This window comes from Equus przewalskii, chromosome 18 (genome assembly GCF_037783145.1).
Source record: "Equus przewalskii isolate Varuska chromosome 18, EquPr2, whole genome shotgun sequence".
NCBI classification, from domain to species: domain Eukaryota; kingdom Metazoa; phylum Chordata; class Mammalia; order Perissodactyla; family Equidae; genus Equus; species Equus przewalskii.
Genome location: NC_091848.1, coordinates 27,623,971 through 27,644,941, shown reverse-complemented (window position 1 = coordinate 27,644,941; position 20,971 = coordinate 27,623,971). Strand labels below are relative to the sequence as shown.

At 43.3% G+C, this 20,971-nt stretch overlaps 1 long non-coding RNA gene across 1 annotated transcript in view; it reads left to right on the top strand.

Moving 5' to 3' along the window:
- The window catches only part of LOC139077111 (uncharacterized), a 37,941-nt gene extending 26,351 nt beyond the window's left edge, over positions 1-11,590 (top strand). The window contains exon 2 of the long non-coding RNA XR_011529405.1: positions 11,320-11,590. This is a non-coding gene — a long non-coding RNA (uncharacterized lncRNA). The remainder of the gene's footprint in view (positions 1-11,319) is intronic.
- Positions 11,591-20,971: the final 9,381 nt, after the last annotated feature.

The window sequence follows — 20,971 nt, the reverse complement described above, 5'->3', positions numbered from 1 at the left end:
CCAGAGTTAGTATTACGGGTGGAAAATAGAATTTAGAATAGAATAGAATTTATCTTTATAATAGATGAGAGTTTTTTAATGGGGTGAGGAGAGAAACAGCATTTAGCTGTTTTCTTCTTCCTTCCTTCTTTCCTTCTTTTCCTCCCTCTCTCGTTCCCTTGCTCCCTCTCTCCATTCCTCTCACGTTCCTTCCTTTCCACTTGAATTTTCTAAGTAAGGGCTGCAGGTGTTCATCAATTGAACAATAAGTGTTCTCACTCTAAGAGCTTGTACATATTGGTCCAATTTAAGGATGCTCTATTCTGCCTTTCAGCTTCTTTGCCCATCTAAGAACACAACTCTAGAGAACTGGGCCATCAGACACTTTTCTTCGGGTAAGTCTACACCTAAAGCCAGTGCAAAATCTCTCTTAAGTCTGACTAACACACTCATTTGTTCTGAAGTTATTATCTCTGCAAGGCTTAGCATTTGCAGCAACAAATATCAGAGGTTACCAAATGCCTCTCCTATCAGTTTCGAAATTCCTCTTTGCAATTGCTCACCACTCTTTGAGAAATTTTCCTCTCTCTACTGGAATTTTCCATCAAATGCTCTACCCTAAAGGTGAATTTTTCTAGTGAGGAAATGCAAATATCCCATGTACAGATTTTTTTTTTTAATCATGACTGTGCTTGACATTTCTAGCGGGAAAAAAATTCCCAAACCAGAAGATCCAACTCTCCCACATCTTAATTGCCCTCGGAAGTGACTCTCTAGGGTAAGAACCAGTTTCCCTAAATGTACTCAAGAAAGAAGAGTTTGGAAACTAGTGATGTCACTTCCTGAGAGAATGGAATGAATGTGAAAGAGCAGGGGCCTCCTTGGGATGGAAGACCTGGGCTCATCTCTTATTTCCACTTTTTATAACCTAGACTGCCAGGTCTACCATTTACAAGCTGTGTGACCTTGAGCAAATAACTTAACCTCTCTGTACTTCACATGGGGATAAGACTGCTACATGTCTCATAAGTTTGTTGTGAGGAATGAATGAACTGCTGGATCTAAGGCACGGTGAGAGGGCTTCCCTGGTAACAGAAGAGCCACAGCAGAGGCCTGGAAGCTGGAGTGAGGTGCATGTGTGGGTGACAGGATAGTGAGAAGAGAGGGTGTCTGATCTGGGCAATGGCAGTGGCAAAGAGCAGTGGGGGGCAGGACTGGCCAGGGCTGGCCAGACCTGCTCACTGAGGGCCTAACATCAGGCCTACTCACATCAGGCTAACTGAGGATGCATCAGAAAGCTGTGATTCCCTCCTCTCAAATGAAGAAATGGAATCCACAGCTGGGAGTAGGAAGTGGGGTCAGCCCATGTTTTAAAAAGTAAACCATATAAGGAATTACCAGAATTGGGAAGATCATTGGTCTGGAAGATAGGAGATCTCAACCTTGTCTCAGCATGCTAGGAGCTTGCTATCTCACGGTGGGCAGGTCACTTACTCTTTCTAAGGCTCAATTTCCTTTTTGCTAAATAACAAGAGGGGGGCTAGATTACTAGATTTTCTCCTCTGACTCTGATATTTGGTGATTTCTGATTTGTGAATATTCTCCTTAGTGCTTAACAAGGAGAGAAAAGATTATGCTGAATTGTAATTAAAAAAAAAAAGAAGAAGAAGAAGAGGAAAGAAAGAAAAACAGAAAAGCAAGCTTTAAGATTTAACAGAACTAGTGAACTATACACCATTTCTAGCAATCCCTGGCAAATGTTTTATAACAGTAGCAGCTTGCTCACCCCTTATGGAATATTTGTAAAAAAGAAGGTACAGATTGTAAGCAGGAAGACACTCGTGATGTTGAATATCTTTGAATGTCTGATAAGAAAAGGGAAAAGGGGAAATGGCATTTGATGGTAATTTTATTCATTCAATAAACATATGTCAAGTGCACAGTGTGAGCCTGTGCGCTCGGCCCACGTGAATCCCGCTTGATTTGGGTCCTCAAGAAGTCACAGTTTAGTATAGGAGACAGACGTAATAAAAAAGCCATTCTACAAGACTTATTAAAATAAGAACTGGAAAAAGGAGGGATTTATTCCAACCGGGGGGATTAGGCAAGGCTTCCTACAGGGTAACGTTGAACTAGCACTTAAACGATGAGTAAGGTTGTGATGGATGGAGAATGAAGAAAACGGGGCATTCCAGGCTGAGATAATGACATGAATAAAGGACTGCAAGCGGGAAAGTCTGGGTATTTTTAGGGCGTAGTGGTAGGCAACTTTGCTGAAACACAGAAGCATGGGAGATCTCAGAGAAGTGGCTAGAAAGATACGATTTGTTTGTGTATTTTGTTTTTCAGTTGCTTTCATTATAATTGACTTACCCTATGGTTCTTAATAGAGAATTTTACCCAATATTCATTTGAGAGACAAAGAACCATTACTAAGATGCTTGGAAAGATGATGTCGATATTTAATAATCCAATCAAGGTGTGGTTTGCAAGTCTAGAGTGCAGACACTTATGGAAATGGCTGAGATTCTTAAGAAATCGATCTTAATTTTCATTCTTTGGCTTCTTATTAATAGTAAGAAATCTATTGTGCTGAGAGTGACAGATTGGGGACTCAGTGATTGTGGTTAGGGCACTGGGAGAAGTCAATTTATATCTCCAGATCTGTCTAGATGAAAAACCTGGAATGAGTTAAGGGTGATTTTCAAAAATAAAAATCCTGTGGCTACATACTCAGGGCTAATCTGGTTCCATCACAGATTAACTCTGTGACCTTAGGCCCAATCAACTGACCTTTCATTGTCTTAGCTTCTTCCTCAGAAAACTGTGGCGATTCTGCAGTGCTCTGAGTCACTGTGGGAGGCCCATGCTGGGGGCGGGAGCACTGGAGCAGGAGTCAGGAGATGGGGCTTCTAGAGCCATGCTTCAGGTTACTCAGGCTGACATCGCAGTAGCTGTAGCCCCACCTGTGGGCATGCTCTCCTCATTCTAAGAGTAGAAACAGTACTATCTACATCATAGATGTGCATGAGAATTAAACGAGGTCACGAATATGTAATAAAAACTATAACAAGACTACAAAATGTGATTATACAGATTATTTAAAAGTTAGCTGATTCATATATGTGATTATTTTAAAAATTAGTTAATAAATATACACATGGAGTATATTCAATCAAAACACAGTTTACTAGACAAATCATACATATTTGGTACAAAATTCACCTATAGTGCAACAATCAGAAAAATTCAGAACAGAAGATTGGAAGGAATATAAGACTTTTCTTGAGGAATTTTTTTGAGATAAAAAATGTACGATGCAAAAACATCTGTTCAGGTCTAGTTTAAGACCTGGGTTGGAAGATACCTAGAATATTGTCCCTTCCAGGGTCCAGCTTGGTGGTATAGTGGTAATTTCACACATTCCGCTTTGGCAGCCTGAGGTTCACTGGTTCGGATCCCGGGTACAGACCTATGCACCGCTTGGCACGCACTGCTGTGGCAGGCGTCCCACATATAAAGTAGAAGAAGATGGGCATAGATGTTAGTCAGGGCCAGTCTTCCTCAGCAAAAAGAGGAGGATTGGCAGCAGATAGCTCAGGGCTAATCTTCCTCAAAAAAAAAAAAGTCCCTTCCGTGGGGAGGCTGAGCATTGTTGGCACAGGTCAGTCCTCGGAGGAGATCCAGTCTCCCTTGGGGCAGCTCTCAAGTTTAAAAGATTCCTACTTGTTTGGAGCCACAGTCTGCTCCTTTCGCTTTTAGAATCTTAGAAATTCAGAAATAGAAGCTCCCTTGGAGTTCATCTAAGGCCACCCCCACAGAGTGCAGAAGTACCTTCTACAACCCAGCTCCTCCGGCTGGAGGTCTCCTGGCCTCTACCTGAATATTTTCCCTGATGAGTTTCTCAGCTTGCCAAGGGAAAAGTATGCCGTTATTGAGCAGGTCTAATTGTTAGAAAAGATGTGCCTCTTTCCTGGACGTGGTCCTGGTTCTCTGAGACGGCGACTGACCCTGTGGCCTTAGACCCAGCTAACCGATATTCCGAATAGGAACTTCGCAGAGCAGGTCTTACCCGCCTTTGGTTTGATCATCCTTCAGATACGTGGAAACCCAGAATTCTCTCTTTTTTTGAATGAATTATTTCCAGTTCCTTCAGGCATTCCTCATTTCACCCCTTCCCCCAAACTCTTCCTCCCTCAGGTCTCCTCTCTTAACCTCCGACTCAACTGCTTCTCCCTTAACATCTTCTTGCTTGAGTCCTCCCATTCGGAAGCCTGGGCCCTTTCTCCAAGACACTTTCCTGAGCCCCTCAGAAATGATTGCTCTTTCATTCAGACTCCAGCCATGCTCTACTGTCTACCGTCTTCATTTCTGCCTTGTCTGCATACACGTGACGATATATTAAAAGGAAAAAATCACACTTTCTTCTTTTTGACCTATATTTTGGGGAGTGCTGAAGTTATCATTCACCTTCAACTTGAACGGTACATAGCCTCCTCTATGTATCAGCCTTGGCTAATTATGCTACTTAATATTTATACCCATAGTGGAGATATTGGAAAAGAAATATTATTCCTTGACTTTCTGGTATAAGAAAATTAGGTCGGGGGCCGGCCCCGTGGCCCAGTGGTTAAGTTCGCGCACTCTGCTTCGGCGGCCCAGGGTTTCGCCTGTTCGAATCCCAGGTGCGGACATGGCACCGCTCATCAGGCCATGTTGAAGCGGCATCCCACATGCCACAACTAGAAGGACCTACAACTAAAAAATGAACAACTATGTACCGGGGGGCTTTGGGGAGAAAAAAGGAAAATTACAATCTTTAAAAAAAAAAAAAGAAAGAAAGAAAATTAGGTGGGATGGCTGACATTATGTGAGAGGTCACATGCTGTTATGAGCACAAAACAGAGGATGTAGGTCTCAGCAGATGGACGATCCTGGGTCTGCTGCTTAACCTGCCTGTGCCTCATTTTATATCAACTCTAAAATGCAGATAATAATCATCCTCACGATAGGACTTTTCTGAGAATCGAATGAGGTACTATGTGACAGTGTGTGGCTTATAGGAGCTGCTCCATAAATGTTCGGTGAAGCTAGTAAAGTAGAATTGCAATTCAGTATGACCCCTTAAATTAGAGAAGTTGACGTGAATGTGCAGGATTATGCTTAATTGAGAGAAAATGAGTTCTCTGACAGAAGAGGAGTAAACAATTATTATATAAGAAAGGGAGATGACTGCTTATGCTCAAAATAAATATCAGAGTACTGTACAAATATCAGGAGGTATTATGTGAAGAATGCAAAAATTACAATAAGTTAAATATTATTCAGTGTTACATTATTATCAGAATTCCTTAGGCCTTGTTTATAGTTCTTTGTCTCAACACCATAACCATGTAAATTGAAGCAAGACTGTATACATCGAAGTCTCAATTCTCATGTGCAAAATCTAGACGTTTGGAAGAAGTGATCTCTAAGATCCCATCCAGCTCTAAAACTTTCAGAGTTTAGCATTTTTAACTCAATGTAAAAGCTCTTGGATTAAAAAAAGAACCCCAAACCACTGCATTTATGTGCAATGAGCATTGGGAAATGCTACGGAAGAACTATCTCAATACCGGTCAGTAGGCATCAGAAAGGATATGAGTGTAAGGGGAGGGGTTTGGGGGAGTATGAATAGCTTTTTTCCATTCCCATTGAAGACAGAGCCAAAGCAAGCTCACTGAAATTGCATAAGGGAGGTCTTTCCAACTATCCGGGGTGTGTAAACCAGAAACAGTTACTAAAGAGAGCTTGGGAAATCAGATCTTTAGGAACAGCAGAGCAAAAGGTTGTGGCAAATGGCCTTGTGAAGGTCTTCCTAGCCCAGTGGCTTACGGCCGCATCTCTGTGCTAGGCTGGCTGGCAGGCTCCTCCTGACTCTGTATACTGGCCTGGTCCTAGTCCCCCTCACTTTTACTCAGTGTCACTAGGGAGCGTGACTCAGAGCCAAACGGGCAAGCTAGATTCCTAGTTGCTCAATGTTTTATTGTTAGCAGTTCCATGACACTGTATATGGTGCTAATGTGCTTTACAATGAGTTTTATTACTGCTACTTGCAATTATTTTGAAGCACATTTGCTGTTTCCTCATTTTTTAAGATGGAAGTGCTGACACTCAAAGAGACGAGGGCAAAGCAAGAGATGGCTCTGGAGTGTATAACCTCCCTGGCCTGAGCCCTTAAGTTGGTCTTCTCAGGTCCATGTTACCTAGTAAGTGCTATTAAGTCTTGATAGGTCCTCATATAACAAATATGAGAAATGGAGCATGTCGGTGAGGGGCAGGAAAACAGATAATCTACACACCAGAAAACTTTACTATGCGTATCAAGAGACAGAGAGAATATAGGAAATCCAGCCAAATGCTGTAAACATTTGGTGTCATGAGAATCATTGCGTTAGAGGTAAACATGGTCTTTGGCCTATGCCAAGGTTTGTCACCTGGGTGCCCGGCACTATGGACCTATGCGAGTATGTCCAAAGTCTTCCCTTGAAAAAACTAGAGTGGCTTAAAGAAAAGAATGTGATGCAGGAGTGGTATTCAGAGACCTGAATTCTAGTCCTGAAATGCCAAGAACTTGCTGTGGGAACGTGGGCAAGCTTTGGGCCTTAGTTTCCTTCTCTGTGCTGAGGCAAGTCTGCAGATGTTGGGGAGCAGGAGCTGTGGTCAGTCCCCAGATGAACAGACTCTTTCTGCTCCCGTGGCAGGGAGTGACATCAGTGTGGATGTGTGGATGCTTCTGGGGCCAGGTGCAGTTGCAAGGTGGGTCTCACAGCCTTTGGAGGATTTTGAGTATCAGAATCATCCAGGATTATCAGACCACAGCCAGTACCACTACTGCACAGCAGTGCCATGTACAGTGGGTATTCAGCAAGTTCCTGCTACAGGAATGCATTTGGCTCAGCTGTGGGCAATAAAGACCTGAAAAACAGTGGTTTGGGCTAGACAGAAGTTTATTACCCTACCACCATGTAGTAGGCCTCCCAAAGACGTCCATGTTCTATTCTCCAGAACCTGTGAATATGTTAGGTTATGTGGCAAGGGGGAATTAAGGAGGCTGGTGGAATTAAGGTTGCTAATAAACTGACCTTAAAATACAGAGATAATCCTGACTTATCTAGGTGGGCCCAATGTAATCCCAAGGACTCTTAAAAGTGGAAGGGGGATTTGGAAGAGAGAACCAGAGTGATGGTAGCATGAGACGACAGCCTGGCTTTGAAGATAGTTTCTGGCTTTGCAGACAGAAGAAGAGGGCCATGATCCATGGAATGTGGGCAGCTTCTAGAATTTGGAAAAGACAAGGAAACAGATTTCTCCCCAAGCCTCTAGAAAGGAATATACTCTGCTGACACATTGATCTTGACCCAGTGAGATCCCTGTCAGACTTCGGATCTACAAAACTGTATGACAGAAAAAGAGAAAAAATTGTTTTGTTTCAAGCCGCTAAATTTGTGGTAATTTGTCAGCACAGCAATCAGACACTAGTATTATCATCTAACAGACATCTGAGTTAGGCAGCCTGAGCTGAGGAGTTACAGTCCCAGGGATCAGGGACCCAGGCTCCTTTTCTCTTCTTGCTCTACTGTATGACTCCCATTTGCAAGACCACCTCAAGGACAAAGATGGCTGCTGAAGCTCCAACCATTACATATGCAGTCTGAAGAGAAGAAAAGATGAGGAGAGAAGTTTTCCCTCTAAGAAGAGTGTCTAGAAGTCACACATACATCTGCTGACTTCTTACTGACTAGGTCTTAGTCATATGGGCACATCAAGCTCTGGGAGAGCCTAGGAAATTCAGCTGACTGATTTTGTGCCCAGTCAGTTACTGAGAAAGGAGGGACTGGATGTTGGGAAGCAATTAGCAGACTCTGGCACAATAATGACAGTCTTTTTTCCTCTCTCTAAAACAGAATTTAAGGATCTGAGTTCTACTCTCAAAATCTGCTTTGACGCACAGTGAAAAAGCTTGTAGCCTCTCAGTGCATTATTTGCTTGTCTTCCAACCCTTTCTTCTTGGCCTAACACATACTCTCAGCATTCCTTTCCACTTAGCTGCCTTTTAGAGGTCACCACTCTCTGCCTTTATTGCCCCTGTCTTTGCTCAGGCAGAGCCTCGTCACCTCCTGTCTGAATTCTTTCTGAAGCATTGGGCACTCTTTTGAGGTAGACGGAGTAGGTATAATTATGCCCAGTTTCCTCCAGATGAGGAAAATGAAGCATAGGAAGGTGAAGGGACTTGACCAAGGTCCCAGCTGATGGATGGCAGGGGAGCAACGTTGAAAGGTGCTTGGCTGAGCAGTAGCTGCCTAATTGCACCAGAGTCCTTTTGCATTGCTAACCAGGCCCCTGGATGGGAAATGAGTTTAATGATCATATTCTGGAATAAGTTTTCTAACTTATCAAAAATTGTGGCAATTTATAATTTACTACCTGTAATATGGAGTGCTAAGCACAGAGAGTAGGAGTGGCAGAAGAAGAGATAGAAAACAAGGACAGGGGTCGGCTATAAGGTGGGCTTCCTCATTCTTAGTACCTGTGTTGACATGATGGTATGCCCCAAATGGAATTTCTCCAAAAATCTACTTCCTCACCCCCTACCCCTGTCACGATAGTTTCTATTTCTATGTTTCCCACGTAGAAATGTTGGGATTGTCTTTTATTCCTCCTTCTCTTACCAGCTCCTTCATCTTATCCCTCATCATCTAGTTATTGCCAAACCCTATGGATTATAAGTCAGCAACACATCTTTTACCCATTTCTTTCTTGCATTCCCAGGGCCACTGCTTTTCTGTTTTATATTTCAGTAGCTACTCAAGGGTCAACCTTCCTCCTCTCTGTTCCTCCTTCTTCTTTCCTGCAATGCTGTCAAACTAACTTTCTAAAATGTGGCTAATCATCCCATCACTCGGAAAACATCAGTGGCTCTTCCATTAATCCAGAACGTCGTCCAAACCCTGCCCTTTCCTGCTTGGCTGCCCTCGTTCACACTATGACCTTTAAATGGAGTCCCCTTTGCCTACTACCATTCAATAGTCAAATCTCACACAGCCTTCAAAACTGGCACAAATGGCACTTTATCTGTGGAAACTTCTTTGATGCTGCTCCTCCTCATGTACCCAAGGTGGGAGCAATTCCCCCTCCTCTCCTAAGATCCTCCAGAATTTTATTTTTCTATTTGTAATTTTATATTTATTTGCATAATTATTGGCTAAGGTCTACTTCTCCAATCCTGGGTAAGTTCCATGAAGACATGGTCCATGTCATTTTTGGTCACTTATTGTATGACCAGGGCACAGTGCCTGGCATATTATAGGTAGTCCATAAAAATTTCTTGAATGAATGAATGAATGCATCAGTTGAGTTAGTTCCCATGGTTGCCTGGTCACATCAGTATCACTTGAACATTTATATAAATAAACATATATATATATATATGTGTGTGTGTGTGTATAAAGATGTATATAGATATATCCGCCTATATCTATACACAGATGTCTCTCTTTTTTTGCTGAGGAAGATTGGCCCTGAGCTAATGTCTGTTGCTAATTTTCCTCTTTTTGCTTGAGAAAGATTGTCACTGGGCTAACATTTGTGCCATCTCCTCTACTTGGTATGTGGGACACCACCACTGCGTGGCTTGATGAGCAGTGTGTAGGTCCACGTCCAGGATCTGAATCTGCAAACCCCAGGCCGCCAAAGTGGAGTGCGTGAACTTAACCACTATGCCACGAGGCCAGCCCCCAGATATATAGATATCTTAACATACACACACACACAGAGAAACAGAGAGTCTGAGGCTCCTCATACCCACCCATCCACCAACTAACCAAACAACCAACAAAGAAATAACAAAATCATTCTGAATAAGAAGCTCAAGTGGGGAGGAGTTCAACATATTTTGGAAAAGCTCCTTAAGTGATTCCAATAGGAATGCTTTCTTACCCCCATCTCTTCTGCCCCTGCCCCTGATGAGAGCTACGATGTTCACTTCCTATCCTGTATTAAAGTCGCTTGCGTGTGTACCTTTCTCCACTCACATAGACTAAACCCTTAAAATACCGGACTGTGTCTAACTCATCTCTGTATGTCTAACCTCCAGCACCTTGGACGTGTCATGCATTCAGGAAGTGAATGCCAAACGAACGAGAGGCTATGAAGGACTGCATGTTGCAAATTTAGGAAACATCCTTTTACTTCTTTTGTCCAGAGCAAAGGAATATTTAGAAAGCCCAACCTCTTGCCTCTGCCAGAGAGAGCTCTTTTGATAAAGAGAATGCTTGGTTATATTAAAAAAAGTTTCAAAGCAAAGACCAAACATTTCAAAAGTCGAGCAGATGGCCCCTGCAGGTAGTGTTCACTGACTAACTGGGATGCTTTCAACTGCCTGTGCTAAAATTGGTGCTAGGGGCTAACGTCTTGCTTGTCTTGCCTCATTAGAAAGTCTTTCTCTTTCTAAGACGTGTTTCAGGAAAAGAAGAAAGAGAAATGAAGGGGAGAAAAAACGACAGCTGCTAGGTTGCCACGTGAGGGAAACAGAGTCTGAAGATGAAGACTGTAGTTGGAGAACAGACTGATCCATCCCACCTTTCATCTCTTTTTACTACTACTCCACACTCTCATGCCTAGCTTCATTTCCTATTACGATCCTTCCAAAGAAGGGAGCTTGCCCTTCTTCTGCCTCCCTTAAGCTTCCAAAGGCATTTCTGATCTCTTTAGCAAGAACCAGCTGAGCAGAGCCACGACCTTTCTCTTTCTTGCCACTCTGAGGAGGAACGGAAAGCAGAGAAGGTGACGGGCAGGTGACCTACCTTACAGTGGGAGTAGGGAGTGCTTTGCCTAAATTAGCATCACAGGGAGAGTTCCAGGCTCTCCTTCTCAACTCTGGCATCAGAGTCTGGTTCATAGTGGCAGTCTGAAGTGGATGCTGTCGGGGTACAGACAAGAGAGGTAGAAACAGTATTATGGTTAATTCACCGTTCTACACACAGAGAGAGGGCAGAGGGAGGGTGGCAAAATGATAACAAGTGACAACAAATAGTGGATAATCCCAGATCCACATATAAACACCTGATGAAGCCATGGTGCAGAGCTGGCTTCAGGTCTGAAAGAAAGTGACTTGGGAAGAAACATTTGTTACTGATTTTGCACAAAGTGGATGAGTGAGAACTTACCCATTCGTTTGGACAAAATATAATTTTATAATTGTAATATTCTTCTTTATACTTTCTACCGTTGAAAGAACACTGAGTTCAGGTTGCATGGCTACTGGTGCATTGATTGTAAACTTATTATTATTTTTTTTAGGGAATAACACTGGATTAAAAGGCAGTTCAAGGGGCCGGCCCTGTGGCCGAGAGATTAAGTTCACGCACTCCACTTCGGCAGCCCAGAGTTTCGCCGGTTTGGATCCTGGGTGTGGACATGGCACCGCTCATCAAGCCATGCTGAGGGGGCACCCCGCATGCCACAACTAGAAGGACCCACAACTAAAAATACACAACTATGTACCGGGGGATTTTGGGAGAAAAATGAAAAATAAAATAAAATAAAATAAAGACAGTTCAAGGCATGCCAAGAGGAATTGTGATTATCTGCTCTAGGAGCATTGTCCACACCATGAATTATTATGCACCCTGGACCTGTCTCTTTCGAGTCACTGAGAAGTGGAGGAGACACCTAGTTTAAAACTCTAGCTTAGCCTCTGACCAGTGAAAACATGTAGACCGTGTCGAATTAGCAACAAATACCTCCCCCTCTCCACTGGGAGAGGACTGGGTGGCAGAAGCAGAAGTTTCCTTTCAACACACCACAGTTCCCACCCCAGAGAAATGACAACAGCAGACATTGGGTCAGGGGGATATATATTCAGACACACCGCCCCTCCAGCACAGGTTGTTAGAGAAGAGTTCTGCAGAAACACAGGACTGTCAGCAGAACCTGGGGGAACCCTCTACCCTGTCTAGGGACCTATACCAAGCCTGGAATGACTTCTTCTCATTTGGAGATGAGGGAAGAGAAAGAGCCCCAATGTGGGCTCTTTTAAAAAGTTCTATCATGTAAAAGGAGGAATATTTTGTACTCAAGATACGGAGAGAAGACACACATTTGGAAAGACACTGTTGGGCTCAGGTCTGCAGTCATCCCTGATAAGCAGCCTTCTTGCGCATGGCTGCCAAACCTGAAGCCAGACCCTGTGGAGAGGCAAATGAAATCTTGTGAGTTGGAATGCAGACTACTTTCACTGGATAATAGCCCTGCTCTCGGAGTTCGTGTGCCCTTCATCTGGAGTCTTGCCTCTCTGCCATCCCTGAAACATGGACCTTATACTCATGGTCCAAGATAGTGGCTAGAGTTCTAACCATCTCATTAACATTCCAGGCATCAGGATAACAGAAGCGACAAAAGAGCACACTCATTATCTTTTAAGCAAAGTCACCAGGAGCTGCCATACAACACTTCTGCTTACATTCTATTGGTCAAATGTTGTCGCATGGCCACCCTTAATCGCAGAAGATTTATTTAAAGTACATATCCTTGTCTTATTTAAACAAACGAGATCACTCTACTAGGCAATTTGCATTCTTGCTCAAACTACCTTGCACATGAAGACACTCTAAGTCATTTCTAATAGTTGAGTGGTATTTGTTTGTATGGATGTATAGTTATTGAATAAATTATTTGACATTTAAATGATCTCTTCCCCCTCCTTCTTTTCCCTCCACTACAACCAACCTTGCAGTAAACATCCTTGACTAGCCCTCTACTGTACTTTGTGAGCAGTAATTTTCCTGTTGTTCTTTGTTTTAGCCTGGGTTCCCCAGAAGTCAGAATTGAAGTAGAGGAATTATGTCATTTTACTTTATTAAAGAATTACATCTCAGGCAACATGAGTGTAAAAGGGAGCAAAGCAGGGAAAGAGGGAGAGTCAGTATAAAAATGGACATCGAGCTGGCCAGTACTAAGTAATAATGATCGCTCAATAAGTGGGACTACACCTCTAAACAGCCTTAGAAACTGCATCTAAAGACTATCCATTAATGAGGGGAGAAAAGAGGAGTTTATCCCCCGGCTTCCGTCTTCCATTGGTCACAGGTGTACTTTACAGGGTGTTAAATCACCTACATTTCCAGCTTTTGCATGTATATTCAGAGATGCTGACCTGATCCTGCAGCAATGTTAATTATAAAGCCCTGGAGTAGGAGATGAGCAGCGTTCAGTGTGAACAACAGACTGTCAGTTTGTACATATACAGTTCACCAGAATTTGCACAAAACTGAAATAGGAAACATCCAAGCAGCTCTGTCCTGGTATAAGGGGTGGACTGTATTAGAGATCTATTATGCACCCCTGCAGATCTGTTCATAGTCCTTATTCTATCTGGTTCTTGTACTGCAATAGGGAATAACCTCTGTGACAACAAGATGTGCTCAATTCTTTTCTATGAGGGGAGATAAAAGTTCAATCAGTCAGAGTCAATTCCAAGATGATCTTGAAACCATAATTGAGATTAGTTCTATCTCTCTTTAACCACTCTTTCTAAATTTCCCTCTCCTTGGGCTGCACTTCAGCTGGTCTGGTTTGCATGCCTGGTGGAGTGACCAGTTACACACTTACTTTAACATCACACTATGCCCTCCAGCTGTCCCCTCAGCCACACTCACACTACCATGACCTTAGCTTCTATCTGCTTCATCTCTTGCCTTGATTACTGCAATAGGCTTTTAACTGATCTCTCCAGCTTTCATCTCTTCAGCTCTCCATTCCATACTCACAACTACTACAAGATGAAAATTTATAAAAGTATAGCTTGATATGTGTGATTCGTTGCACAAAAAGGGCTTCCCGTCGCACATGCTGTGAAGTCTGAACACTTTAGCCACAAATATAAGGCCCTTGTTAATTATGATCTGATTCCTACTGGATTCCCCAGTGTTATCTCCTCCTTCACACCCTCTCTAGTTTCATGTACTCTAACCCCAGATAACACCTCTGATTCTATGCTTTCATGTTGTTATGCCTGTCAATGCTAAATAACCAATACCCATTCTATAGACAAGAGAGATAAGGTGAGTTTTACTTGAACCAGAGTGAGGATTATAATCCAGGAAGGCCTTTTCCAGAGAGGAAGAAAGCGTTCTGGAGAAGCATGGTTTTCAGCACAATCTGATATCTTTTTAGGACAAAGAACATAAATTAAACGTGCCCAGGATACATATTCATCAAAGAGGCATTCAGTCACAAATTAGCAGGTAAACATGACCCTGATGTCAGGAAAGTGGCTAATACTGATGTTGCCAATAGGATGTTACCAATAGGGTGCAGGAGGGGAGTGCAAGAGAGTGCATTCTTTAGTGGTTAAAGCAGGTTTAAAGTGTATGTTTGATAGGGCATAACTCATGCTTCTTTAGTTCACACTGAATCAGTTTTGAACCCGAATAGTTAACCCATATACCTCAATATGTGAAAATCTCTTGTATCTTTTCTCATGCTGTTCCTATCACATGTGTGCATATCTAAACCCTAATTATCTTCCAAGGCCCAACACAATGAAGATACTTACTAAGAGGCATGAGGGATAGAGTCAGTGGGCAATTGAAGAGATGCGGTCAGGAGCTATCCCAAGACTAACAGGGAGGTCAGTCAATAACCCGTTTAGGGACCTCTTGCCCTGTTACAGGGTGCCCTCTCTCTCTAACACCCTACCCGTAGTGTTCTTATTAATGTTTGTTTTTAACACACTTCTCTGGTTTTGATACATCACTCCTTGTTTAGATCAAAGACTTCAGAACCAGGAACAGCTTTAATGCAGAAAATTAATATGTAATATTTTAGATTAAACAGGATAAAAATAATTTCTGTGAATTCTTTGATTTACAAGGGAAACTACACTAATATACTCTCATGTTTAATTGACTGTGTCACCCAAACAACCTTGCTCTATTTTTTTAGATAGACCAACCCAGAAGAGGAATATGAAAGGCTTTACATATGCATGTGTGCTGAGGAATGCGACTTATGTTTTCTGGAATTTTTCTTGAGAGTATAGTCAACAAATATGGCAACAATTATTTGTAGATTAACTGGTATATTCTGTAGGTTCTGTGCTGGGGTGAATAAGACAGACTTTGTCACTAAAAGGCTTCAACATTAGTCAACAAAGTAGACAAGTGAGTGGGAAGATAAATATAGAAAGAAAATGGTACTATGGGACTATATTGAGAGCTAGCAAGGGGATGGGAATGTGTGACACCTGGATAGAAGAGGAGAAAAAAATGGTAGGTGAGCTGACTCAGTTTAAGAGTAGCTCTCGGCATCAGACATTCATTCATCTGCTTCTTTAGTCATTCTTCAATCATTTACTTTTGTTCCTTCAAGCAAAAGACCTTTATTGGGAGCTGTGGCAGACACTCTTCGTTGATCTAACTTTCACTTCCAATCCTTTTATTTGTTCCTAATCACCTTTCAAACAAGGATGGTCATCTGACCCAATTCTAGGCAATAAGGTAAAAAGGGAAAATTGCTGCAGGGGTCCTAGAAATATTTTGATTCCCCGACATAGATGCCACCCTTTTCCTTTCCTCTTTTTTCTCACTAGACTATATGTACAATGGTCATAGCTGCTGCAGCCAGAATGTAACCATGAGGAAAAAGCCCAGAGAATTTCAACTTAATAGAACTGTGGTGACTGCATTGAGCCTCTAAACTGGCACCAGCAATCATCTACCTCTGGATATTTTATGAGAAAAAGAAACTTTCATTTGTCTAAGTCATGGTAGTTGAGTCCTCTGTACCTTGCAACTGAAAGCATCCCTAACAAAGTTGGGAGTGTGCTTGGGGCCAGGCCTTTGGTTTGGTGAGCTCTTCATCAAGTCTGTTGCAAACAGCTTAAAGAGGAGAGCCTACTACAAAGGAGTAGGTGATAACATCTCTTCATTTGCTCCTCTTCAGTGAATGAGGCACCAAGATTTATAACAGGGAGACTGGGACAAGAGTTATAGGTGTCTGGCCCCTTGTCTCAGCACCATCGTATATTTCTTTAACGAAGTGTGAGACCAGAACTCCATAAATTCACATAGTAGCAGAAGCGGGCAGCAGCTCGTCAGCAGAGCTATTCAGGGAGCCCAGCATCACTCTTTGCGTATTAGAGAAGTTCACAGCTGGTTAAAAATAGGCTTGGAGAGAAGTCACTTTTAGACCACAGCTCATTTTGGATTTCTCTAGAGCCCCATTCTGGGCCACAATGTATTTCCTTTTTCCTTTCGTTCGAGTAAGAGCACCCAGGAGGTTCAGAGACAATAGATGTATGGTTATCTTTAGGTCTGTTGTGCACTGAAAGCAGAACTAGGGAGAAACAACAGTAACTCGTTGGGCAGAGGGAGTGTTACAGCTTTTTAATAAGTGCCAGCACTGATGGAGCCTTTACTATGGGCCAGGCTTTGCTTTAAATCCTCAAAACAACCCATGAAAAAAATACTGTTAATAGCCTCCTCTCTGTGATGAGGAAGCTGAGGTTCAGAGCAGATAGTGAACTTGTTTAAGGTCACACAGCTAGTAAGTAGCAGCGGTGAGATTTGAAGCAAGATCGGTCAGATTCCATTCAGAGGCTGTGCTCTCAGGCTTTGCCCATGCTAATCATACACGGCTTTCTGCTTCACTTCATTTTGATCCTCAGAGCAGCCTTGTGAAGGAGGCAGGGCGAGGAGACTACCTCAGTTTACAGAGAAGAGGACGGACAACTAGAGAGGGGAAATGATTTGCCAAGGCCAACCAGTCCACGTTCTGTAAACGAGGACTTGAACCACACCTCTGACTTTGCGTCCGTGCTCTTCCAGGAGAAGCTGAGTGCTCAAGCTCCTCCGTTCTGAAAGCAGGACATTCTGAATTTTGGGGGGTTGACTTCTGAGATTCAGCAGCAGAATATTTGATTCAAGGAACCAAATATCCCAGGGCAAGCTTGATTTATTCAGGGTCTCTTATAGATAAGTTCCTACCTAGCACATCTGTTAAATGATGTTTGCTACTGACATTTGAAATCCCCAATATGATATTATTTTCACTTTTAATTTAGCAGGCCTTCAAATAGTGGGAGGAGAATGAGCTGGAAAGGATAGACGTCTTTAATAGGGGACTGCCAATTTAGCTGATAAAGCTAGTATAATATCTCTTTGAACATTTAAATTATCCAGTGACAAGGAAGCTGCGAATTAGCTCATAAGGGGAAGAGGGTAGGTATTGTACATGTGAATATTTCTTTTAAACACCTGAGTTTTGAAAAATAAAAGTGGTCTGCCCACATTTTCAAGCACAGTGGTAATCAAACGAGAGCTCTGTGGAGGTAATAATACCTTGTATTTAAATACTGCTTGTCTCTGAAGCGCTCAAAGCACACTATAATCATTTCCTTATTATGATTCTCAAAACTTCCTGGGTCAAAAAGTTACAAAGTTTATGTTTTAGCAGTCTGGCCTCAGTTTCCTCTCTGGGAATCTGAGGTGAGAAAGCAGCCTGCTGTCTAAGAACTCTGTCAGTCCAAAATCTTTCCCACTCTGCCCTCCGGCCCCTCCTGTCTCCCCAGGCCTCTGTCCTTGTCACCCTCATGCTCTATTTAGCTTATCTTCTTTTTCTCTAGATCTAACTGGTTACTCTCATGACATAGAGCCCTACACTATTTTAATTAGAAGAGTTTCACTCCAGTGAGCTGGAGGCTGTGCAAATATTTCCAGGTGGGGAGGGGGGAGGGGCCCTTCAGTCAAAGCGGTTCCATTTTTAACTGCTTTTATTCACTGGAGATCTGCATGAGATTTATCTTTAAAGAGGATTTTTACTGTTAAAAAAATTGAAATCTGCTAGTCCAGTCTAACCACTTCATTTTGCTGATGGAGAAACTGAGGCCCCAAGAAGGGGAGTGACTTCTTCAAAGTTCTACTCCAGCGATTGGGCGGCCCATCCGTCCTTGAATCCTGGTCTCTGGGTGCCAGTCTGGGGCTCTTGGCAGGCCAGCAGTTTGCTTTGTCCCCCAGCTGTCACTTTCACTGACATAACCCCAGTCCCAAATGTAGGCCTGCAGCTGTGGGCTTACCCCTAGGGTGACTTGAATGCTCCTGACAGAACAAAATCTATTTCCTTTTTTAGAGTTAAAGGGACTCATTTTACCCGGGAACATTGGACAAGACCGTGCAGGAAGAAACAGGTAGAATTAGTACGTGCCATTTTCACCTAGTCCCAAAATGGTTCTCCACTTCAACTAGGTCATGAAGAAAAAAAGTGTAAGTACAGACATACACATATATTTATATAGCTACTGTCTTCCAGTGAGCTCAAAGCATATATATGCACACATATATATACAAACACACTCATTCACATCTATGCACACACACACACTTGATTAGTTCTCCTGGGGAGAAAGGAAGATCAGTGATGGTCCTCCTCATTTTGTAGTGGGAAAATTATAGCACAGAATAAACTGATCTTGACTCAAACCATGGCCTGGATTGGTGGTGTTGGCATAAGAATGTCTAAACACTCGTTTTATCACATCATGTTCCAGGAGCAAACTCTGGGGAGTTGAGGACTCATGCTTTAGACCTGGGATGTGATGACCTTGGGCTGGTGCTTCACGGTCTGAGCCTCAGTTCCCCCATATGGTCAATGGATAGGGGAGGGGTGTTGGCTGTTTTCTCCCTATGGCTCCTTTCTCTGTATTGGAAGTTATGTGTGGAGAGGTTGAAAGGAACAGGGCTGAGCCTGGAGCAGCCCACCTGAGGCGACGTGGCTGCGCCTCGCTTCCCTAACCCTGAGGATTCCAGCCTTTGTGGAGTGTGCCGCATGCATCCTGTGGAATAGATTTGTTGGAACCTTGGACCAGACCACGTCCCAAGGGTTGGGGCTGCCCCACAAAGGGAATTCAAGTCCCAGCTGCTGGTATGTAATCTTTGGGATGAAAATGAGAATGCGGTGTGTTTATGTGTGTGTGTGTGGGAGGGGCTGCGGAGAAGTGTTCACTGGGTTGTGTGTAGTGAGTGGTGCGTAGTGGGCCCAAACTCTGAGGCATGGTGATGCCTGAGTGGTTCTGCTGGTATGGAGCTTGCCACCCTGGCCTCAAGGAGGCAGGTCAGAAGCAAGATGGGAGACTGGCTCTGTTAGATACTCCAGAAGTCCCCTGGGCATTAACAGTAACTTTAAGCTATTCTTAGCTTTCTTCCCTTTCCTTTATGCCTAGAATGTTAGTTATTTCATTAAGTTATCCCTGACATTTCCCTAAAGAAGATATACAAATAGCCAACAAGCACGTGAGAAGATGTTCCATCTTATTAGTCACTAGAGAAATGCAAATCAAAACTACAGTGTGATACCACTTCCCACCCACTAGAATGGCTATACTTTAAAAACAGAAAATAACAAGTGTTGACAAGGATGTGGAGAAGTGGAAACTTTGTATATTGCTGGTGAGAATGTAAAATGGTGCAGCTACTGTGGAAAATAGTTGGGTAGTTCCTCAATAAGTTAAACACAGAATTATCATACAATCCAGCAATATACCCAAAAGAGTTGAAACCAGGGACTCAAACAGATACTTGTACACCAATATTCATAGCTGCATTATTCACAACAGTCAAAAGGTGCATGCAACCAAATGTGCATCAATGGATAAATGGATAAACAAATTGCAGCATACACCTACAATGGAATATTGCTCAGCCATAAAAAGGAAAGAAGTACTATAGCTTCAGAATCATGCATTAGATGAGATTATATTAGGATTAGAAGTGAGGAAGAGAGAGGGAACCAGGTCTGCCCCTAACACTTGTGAAGTCCAAGGTGAGTGTACAAGACGAGGCCCCTGGCTTGTAGCTTGTCTCCTTTTCCCACCCATGCTTGCTAATGCATTGTAAGCGCTGGACACGTATGCACGTGGGCTCAGCCTCATGACAAAGATACATCCACAACCCAATCCCTATCCCAGCCCATCCCTATACCATGTTTGCAGCTGCCCCTTGGCGTAGGGGTACACACATCAGCTCCAGTTTTGTCTTCCACAGGACATATCTGGGGAAGAAACTTCCTAGCAGTGGATTCAGTGCCATGAGGGCAGGGAGCTCTGGAGTCCTGGGCTCGTGGAGGGTGGTCTAGAAGCTGAATATGACTCTGGGTGGACATGTCTCCTAGGCTGTGTGGACTCCTCACCCAGTGGAGAGGAGAATACCTGCAGAAGGGCCAGCCTGGGGCCTCGAAAGTTCAAGGTCCTGCTGGACCAACCAGATCGGGAGCCCGGGTTGCTCTAGTCCAAAGCAAGACTAGAAGGAACTATGATTCATTGAGCCTGGCCATGGAAAGACCCTTTTTGTTTGTCGTTTGATCCTTATTACAATCTGAGAAAGTACTACTTGTCCCATTTTACAGGTGAGACTCATGAAAGTGAAGTGGCTTATGTAGGGCCACACAGCAAGCAAGTAGCAGTGATTCTAAAGTCTGTGTTCTTTTCAAGAGCTGTGTTTTTCCATGGACAACTGGACAAGGCACCAGACAATTCTCAGGATGCTTTCTAGACAGAGGTGGTGTTTTTTTGGTGCCAGAAGTCAGTCAGCCTGCACAGCATGCTAGGTAGCTCTTGTCCTCGTGTTGGCTTGGTAACGAGGGAGTATCTTTTGCAGGCTTCCTCTGCTGCTCTGCTCAGGCCACCCAGAGCATGTTGTATGGTGTTCCCAGCAGTTCAGGTTGACAGTCTGACAGTGAGTGGCGGCACAGCCACATCTGTCCGGGACCACACAGCCTTCTGTCTAAACACTTCCACTCAGCACAGCTGTGCGAAAGGCACCCTTGAGTTCTCCGGTAAACAAGGCAGGGCGGTTGCCTTGGTGTCTTTCCATCCTTCTCAGTCTCTTAGGAGATTACCCACATCACAGTCCAGAAGCTGAGAAGCATCTGAGCAACACAGTAAGATAAATTAAACCAG